Raw genomic sequence first — 6,559 nt, 5'->3', positions numbered from 1 at the left:
CACAACACATAGACATGGCATGATGCTCAACCAAGTAGGATGCATGACAAGCTATATGATGCTACTCATGGCAAGAGATGATGCATACAAGAACAACACATCAAAGCAAGTTTAAATGAGGCCAGAAACAACATATAACAATTCCGGTAAGTCCTCATGTGCAAATTTCGAAATTGGTCCAGATCTGAATAAACCTTATGTTCAAGTTGTTAGACAGCAAGTTAAGATGCACCAAGATGGTCTACACGAAATTCTAGTTAAGTTACATATAAAGTTCATTTAGTTCGGAGCTACGGCCTAGAAGATATGAGCAAAACAAGTCAAACATGACATCGATGCAAAATGCATTCAAATATCAAGCAAACACTCTCAAAACATGGATGCAACATGATAAGATGAAACTGCATGCAATTCTAAGCAAGTTTCATATAGAGCACACTCAAAACGGAGCAACGGTGCAACACATACATTCCAAACAAGATATAACAACAATCTGTCCAAAACAGCAACTAGGCATCTTGCAAGCATCAAAAAATATGCTACAGCACCTCAACGTGAAAACAAAAGGCATGGCCATGCTGTACAGGTAAAGCATGACAAAACATGAACACTGAGCTATCCCCAGAAATCACTAGAACATGCTCAAAAGGACATGTCAAGATTGCAAATAATAACAGTTCACAGACTTGGCAGAAATCACTGAGCAGGGCAGAAATAACATCAGGTTGCAATGTTTAGAGCTATCAAACAACATGCTACAGGAACTTATCATGGCAAACAAAGGCATGTCATGCTAATACTGAAGACCAAGAACAAAACCCCCTTAATGAACTAATTCCAAAGATCAACAGAAAAGATGGTAGGATCCATGCACACATGGCAAGTGATATGACAGATTCGTAATAACAGTACATGGCAGGAACAACGATAAGTAGGCATGTTGGTGAGCTTGTACAGCTCACCACAGAGCAATACATGGCATGCTAAGGTGACTAACAGTAATAAGACACATTTATGGAGCTAAGAATGGCAAGAGCAAGTTCATGGGGTGCATGGATCACAAGCAAAATACATGGCAAAACTGAACTTCATGTTAACAAGCTGACATCAACATTATTTAGCAACTTTGGAGCAAGATAATAACAATCTACAGCAACACATAATTGCAACCAAGGGCATGGATGGATGGAGCATAACATGTATAACAAAACATCCTTAGTGAACATCTCCAGATTATGCATAGAATGACTTGTAGCAGCAGGTTTACATAGCAACATGATATAGCAGTTTCAGTCTAGCAAAACAGTAACATCAAGTACCCTACTACACAAGATTGATGCACTCACTAGAAAACTCACAAAAATACATGTATTGCACCCCTGTAAAGATGGCGTGATGTAGCTCAAAACTCATGTAGACATTAGGCTCAAAGGATGCACACACAAAATGCAAGTAAAAAGACAAATCACCAAGTTATAACAGTTTCAGCAGGTTAACATCATATAGCACTCTTGCAACGATGATTAGGGCATCAAGATGGATTCAAACAAGCATGGCGCAATGGAAAACAATGAGGAGCATCTCACAATGAACATTTTGACATATTATATGCACAAAACGGAGCAACACACAAGAAGTTATGGCATGATGACCATGGCACCAGAATGTAATTATTTCGGGACTTAGAAGAAAAACGGGGTCAACCTTATGGATCTAGGGTTTCGGGCATGGGAACCAAGGACGGCTGGAGCTGGGGAAAACCTGATCCGGGCGAGGCAGTGGCGCATGGCGCGGGAGGCCGAGAATCCGGCCGCGGGGCAGCCGAGGTTGAGGTCAGGCGGTGGCAGACGGCGCGGTTGCGGTGGAGGACGTGCGGAGGGGCGGCACGCGGGTGGAGCCGACGCTCGTCGGTGGTGGAGCCAACAGCCGATGCTTCAGGAGGCGGGCGAGCGCAGGGTCAGTGCGGGAGGCGATGTAGGCGCCGGGGCTCGCCGGCCGGCGGCGCGCGGGACGGGCGGCGGCGAAGGGCGGTGGTCGGCGAAGGAGGCGGCGGCCCGGAGCTCCGGCTTCGGCGAGGGAGGCGGTGCCGGGCGGCGTGGCACACGGTGGCGTGGTCGGTTGTTGGCGGCGGGAGGCACAGAGCTGCAAGGCACGATGGGCTCGGGCGGGCCCGATTCGGCCCACGGCGGGTCGGATCCGGGTCCCGACGGACCTGGCGGCCACGGGGACGGTGCAGGGGTGATGTGGCGGCGCCCGATTCGCTGGGGGCGGCGGCTGGACGTGTCCAGCCGTCGGTGGACATGTCCAGCGGCGCGGAGGGAGGTGGAGCTAGGGTTAGGGGTGGATTCATCCGCGAATTTCGGGGGAGGGCACCTATTTATATGTAGAGGGAGCTAGGAGTGTCCAAATGAGGAGCGGTTTTCGCCCACACGATCGTGATCAAACGACGGAGAGTATGGAGGGGAGTTAGATGGGCTAGCAGGCTGTGTAGGAGGGTTCGGTTGAGAGGAGAGAAGACAAATGCAGCCCGACACGGGTTTCGGGAGACCGAAAACGTCCGACAAATAAACCGGCAAGGGTGCCGCTACGAATGACAGTTGGTTATCAAGCAAACTCCGAATGCGACGAAATTTGACAGGCGGTCTACCTACACTATAATAAGACCGCACGCCGGACCTCCTATCAAATTTCGTCACATTCGGAGTCCGTTTGGTAGCCAACCGTCATCCGTAGCGGCACCCTTGCCGGTTTATTCGTCGGACATTTTCGGTCTCTGGAAACCCGTGTTGGGCTGCATTTATCTTCTCTCCTCTCAGCCCAACCCTCCTACATAGCCTGCTAGCCCATCTAACTCTCCTCCATGCTCTCCATCATTCGATCATGATCGTGTGGGCGAAAACTGCGCCTCATTTGGACACTCTTAGCTCCCTCTACCTTAAATAGGTGCCCTCCCCCGAAATTCGCGGATGAATCCACCCCTAACCCTAGCTCCACCTCCCTCCGCGCCGCCGGACATGTCCGCCGATGGCCGAACACGTCCAGCCGCCGGCCCCAGCGAATCGCGTGCCGCCATGTCGCCCCTGCACCGTCCCCGCCGCCGCCAGGCCCGTCGGGGCCCGAATCCGACCCGTCGTTGGCCGAATCGGGCCCGCCCGAGCCCATCGCGCCCCGCAGCTCCGCGCCTCCCGCCGCCAACGACCGATCCCGCCGCCGTGTGCCACACTGCCCGGCACCGCCTCCCTCGCTGGAGCCGCAGCTCTGGGCCGCCGCCTCCTTCGCCGACCACCGCCCTTCGCCGCCGCCCGTCCTACGCGCCGCCGGCCCGCGAGCCCCGGCACCCGCATAGCGTCCCGCGCCGACCCCGTGCTCGCCTGCCTCTTGCAGCATCGACTGCTAGCTCCACCGCCGACGAGCATCGCGTCCGCCCAAGCGCCGCCCCTCCGCACGTCCTCCACCGCCACCGTGCCGTCCGCCACCGCCCGACCTCAACCTCGGCTCCCTCGCGACCGGATCCTCGGCCTCCCGCGCCGTGCGCCGCTGCCTCGCCCGGATCCGATTTTCCCCAGCTCCGTCTGTCCTCGGTTCCCGTGCCCGAAACCCTAGATCCATAAGTTTGACCCCATTTTTCTTCTAAGTCCCGAAATATTTACATTCTGGTGCCATGGTCATCATGCCATAACTTCTTGTGTGCTGCTCCGTGTTGTGCGTATAATATGTCAAAATATTCATTGTGAGATGCTATTCATTTCTTTCCATTGATCCATGCATGTTTGAATCCATCTTTATGCCCTAATCATCATTGCAAAAGTGCTATTTGATGTTAACCTGCTGAAACTGTTATAACTTGGTGATTTGTCTTTTTCTTTGCATTTTGTGTGTGCATCCTTTGAGCTTGATGTCTACATGAGTTTTGAGCCACATCATGCAATCTTTAAAGGGGTGCAATTCATGTATTTTTTTAGTTTTGTAGTGAGTGCATCAAGCTTGTGTAGTAGGGTACTTGCTGTTACTGTTTTGCTAGACTGAAACTTCTATATCTTGTTGCTATGTAAACCTGCTGCTACAAGTCATTCTATGCATAATCTGGAGATGTTCACTAAGGATGTTTTGTTATACTTGTTATGTTGTATTCATACATGCCCTTGGTTGCAATTATGGCTTGCTATAGATTGTTATTATCTTGCTCCAAAGTTGCTAAATAATGTTGCTGTCAGCCTGTTAACATGAAGTTCAGTTGTGCCATGTGTTATGCTAGTGATCCATGCATCCCATGAACTTGCTATTGCCATGCTTAGCTCCATAAATGTGTCTTCTTACTGTTAGTAACCTTGTCATGCCATGTATTGCTCTGTGGTGAGCTGTACAAGCTCATCAACATGCCTACTTATCGTTGTTCCTGCCATGTACTATTATTACGAATCTGTCATATCACTTGCCATGTTTGCATGGATCCTACCATCTTTTCCGTTGATCTTTGGAATTAGTTCAGTAAGGGAGTTTTGTTCTTTGTCTTTAGTATTAGCATGAAATGCCTTTGTTTGCCATGATAATTTCCTGTAGCATGTTGTTTGATGGCTCTAAACATTGTAACCTGATGTTATTTCTACCATGCTCAGTCATTTCTGCTAAGTCTGTGAACTGTTATTATTTGCAATCTTGCCATGTCCTTTTGAGCATGTTCTAGTGATTTATGGAGATACCTCACTATTCATGTTTTGTCATGCTTTACTTGTACATCATGTACATGCCTTTTGTTTTCACGTTGAGGTGTTGTAGCATATTGTTTTGATGCTTGCAATATGCCTAGTTGCTGTTTTGGACAGATTGTTGTTATATCTTGTTTGGAGTGTATGTGTTGCACCGTTGCTCCATTTTGAGTGTGCACTATATGAAACTTGCTTAGAATTGCATGTAGTTTCATCTTATCATGTTGCATCCATGTTTTGAGAGTGTCTGCTTGATATTTGAATGCATTTTGCATCAATGTCATGTTTGACTTGTTTTGCTCATATCTTCTAGGCCGTAGCTCCGAACTAAATGAACTTTATATGTAACTTAACTAGAATTTCGTGTAGATCATCTTGGTGCATCTTAACTTGCTGTCTAACAACTTGAACATAAGGTTTATTCAGATCTGGACCAATTTCGAAATTTTCATATGAGGACTTACCGGAATTGTTATATGTTGTTTCCGTCCTCATTTAAACTTGCTTTGATGTGTTGTTCTTGTCTGCATCATCTCTTGCCATGAGTAGCATCATATAGCCTTTGTCATGCATCCTACTTGGTTGAGCATCATGCCATGTCTATGTGTTGTGTGTTTACCTTGTTGTTTGCTTCTTTCCGGTTGTGCTCCTTCTCGTTAGTTCCTGTTTCATTGCGACCGTGAGGATTCATTCGTCTACGATTGGTTCGTCTTCGTGGCTTCATCTTCTTCATGGACTCGTTCTTCTTCCTTGCGGGATGTCAGGCAAGATGGCTGTTTCCTTGGATCTCACTACTATCATTGCTATGCTAGTTGCTTCGTTCTATCGCTATGTTGCGCTACCTATCCCTTGCTCTTCAAGCCTCCTAAATTGTCATGTCAGCCTCTAACTTTTTCACCCTTCCTAGCAAACCATTGATTGGCTATGTTACCGCATTGCTCAGCCCCTCTTATAGCGTTGTTAGTTGCAGGTGAAGTTGAAGATTGCTCCATGATGGACAGGATTATGTTGGGATATCATAATATCTCTTATTTAATTAATGCATCTATATACTTGGTAAAGGGTGGAAGGCTCGGCCTTATGCCTGGTGTTTTGTTCCACTCTTACTGCCCTAGTTTCCGTCATACCGGTGTTATGTTCCTTGATTTTGTGTTCCTTACGCGGTTGGGTGATATATGGGACCCCCTTGACAGTTCGCTTTGAATAAAACTCCTCCAGCAAGTCCCAACCTTGGTTTTACCATTTGCCTCACCTAAGCCTTTTTCCCTTGGGTTTCCGGAGCTCAAGGGTCATCTTTATTTACCCCCCGGGCCGGTGCTCCTCTGAGTGTTGGTCTGAACTAGAGCCACAAGCAGCGCCACCTCGGGGAAACTTGAGGTCTGGTTTTAGATGTACGTAGTGTTCATCTGGTGTGCCCTGAGAACGAGATATGTGCAGCTCCTATCGGGATTTGTCGGCACATTCAGGCGGTCTTGCTGGTCTTGTTTTACCATTGTCGGAATGTCTTGTAACCGGGATTCCGAGTCTGATCAGGTCTTCCTGGGAGAAGGAATATCCTTCGTTGACCGTGAGAGCTTGTGATGGGCTAAGTTGGGACACCCCTGCAGGGTATAAACTTTTGAAGCTGTGCCCGCAGTTATGTGGCAGATGGGAATTTGTTAATGTCCAGTTGTAGAGAACTTGACACCAGATTCGAATTAAAATACATCAACCGCGTGTGTAGCCGTGATGGTCTCTTTTCGGCGGAGTCCATAAAGTGAACACGGTTTGGGTTATGTTTGAACATAAGTAGTTTCAGGATCACTTCTTGATTATTGCTAGCTTCACGACCATTCCGTTTGCTTCTCTTCTTG

This window comes from Triticum aestivum, chromosome 6B, assembly GCF_018294505.1.
Source record: "Triticum aestivum cultivar Chinese Spring chromosome 6B, IWGSC CS RefSeq v2.1, whole genome shotgun sequence".
Taxonomy (NCBI): domain Eukaryota; kingdom Viridiplantae; phylum Streptophyta; class Magnoliopsida; order Poales; family Poaceae; genus Triticum; species Triticum aestivum.
The sequence above is the reverse complement of the archived record's forward strand: the minus strand, read 5'-3'. Positions refer to the sequence as shown.